This window comes from Echinops telfairi, unplaced genomic scaffold (genome assembly GCF_000313985.2).
Source record: "Echinops telfairi isolate 266 unplaced genomic scaffold, ASM31398v2 ScPeMD7_53;HRSCAF=182, whole genome shotgun sequence".
Lineage (NCBI taxonomy): Eukaryota > Metazoa > Chordata > Mammalia > Afrosoricida > Tenrecidae > Echinops > Echinops telfairi.
Window position 1 is genome coordinate 6,694,348 of NW_022103951.1, and position 1,380 is coordinate 6,695,727.

Here is a 1,380-nt window from a genome sequence, read left to right on the forward strand (position 1 = left end):
GTGTGTGTGTGTGTGTGTGTGTATTAGCTCTGAGCCAGGGTTGATGTGTGTATAAGCCTTGGAGCAGGGTTGTGTGCAGTGGTGCTGGTGGTGATATTTGTGTGTGTGTGCGCCTGGGGTTACGTGCGTGTGTGGCTGGTGGGCAGAACATTGGTGAGGAAGACTTTACGTGTGGTCACCAGCTGTCACAGGTCTGGGTAACAGAGAGCAACACGGGAGTGGCAGGGAACCCGAGGACAGTTGAGCCAGGACACACCTCTCCCACAGGGATGGTGACATGCCTCTGTTGCTTTTGCAGGTGTCTGGGTGGCAGCAGCCAGGAACCCAGACCCCTCTTGGCCTGGACGGAGCAGGTCAGCAGGAGAGCCGGCAGGGATGGTGCGGCGCCCCTCCAGGGCCTGAGGAGGGAGGCGAACCCACAACCCCTTGAACCTACAGCCCGGCGAGGAGCTAGCTGCCTCACTGCGCGCAGAGGCCAGAGAGGGATGGCTGCCCCGGCGCGCGCTGTGAACGTGGTGTAATGACAGGAAATGAGCAGGTTTGCCGAGAAACCACTGGCCTGAAATCCAAGACTGAGGCAGTGTTAAAAAAAAAAAAAAAAAGAAATGTGTAAGTCCTCTTTCTAAATTGTCTGTGAATTTTCAACAACGTATGTAGTGAACTGGGTAGCCACTTGGGCCTCTTCCTCAGGAGGTCCACACTGAAATCTCAGTGAACACAAGTGTGGTCGATCCACCTAGGGAACTACATATCCTTTATCAGGGCATCTGTTGGTGCTGCTAGAAATTCCATTTTAATTCCATACATGACAGTAGTATTCCCCAACTTCACCAATGCTGAACCATCTTCAGTACTAATTAAACCTAAGAGTGGTGGTCCTAATTTCACCAAGTTCTCTTCTGTCAGGATGGCAATTCACTTTCAAAAATCTCCTGTAATACTCCAGAGGTTCCACGGTATTGAACCTGGCTGCTATCTTCCTGGCCCCCTGTGCGTACGCAGTGGCCTAATCATTTACAGCAGTGGTTCTCAACCTGTGGGTTGTGACCCATTTGGGGGTCGAACGACCCTTACACAGGGGTTGCCTAAGACCATAGGAAAACACATATTTCCGATGGTCTTAAGAACTGAGACACAGCTCCTCTATCCGTCTCCAGGAGGGTCCACCCACATGCAGATACGCGAAGACTGTTACCCATGCTACACGGTGCTTCAATAGAAAATTTCATTTGTTATTACAAACAAATATTTCTTCAAGCCTTTAAGACCTCAGATGCTATACCTTTTGATAGCCGGGCACCATCAGTCTTCTTTGCCACATTTGCGTATGCACCCATGTGTCTTCGGCGATTGTATCATGGGGGGGAGCACACAATGATA

At 50.7% G+C, this 1,380-nt stretch overlaps 1 pseudogene; it reads right to left on the reverse strand.

The window, feature by feature from the left end:
- The window catches only part of LOC101651798, a 4,950-nt pseudogene that overhangs the window by 588 nt on the left and 2,982 nt on the right, over window positions 1–1,380 (reverse strand).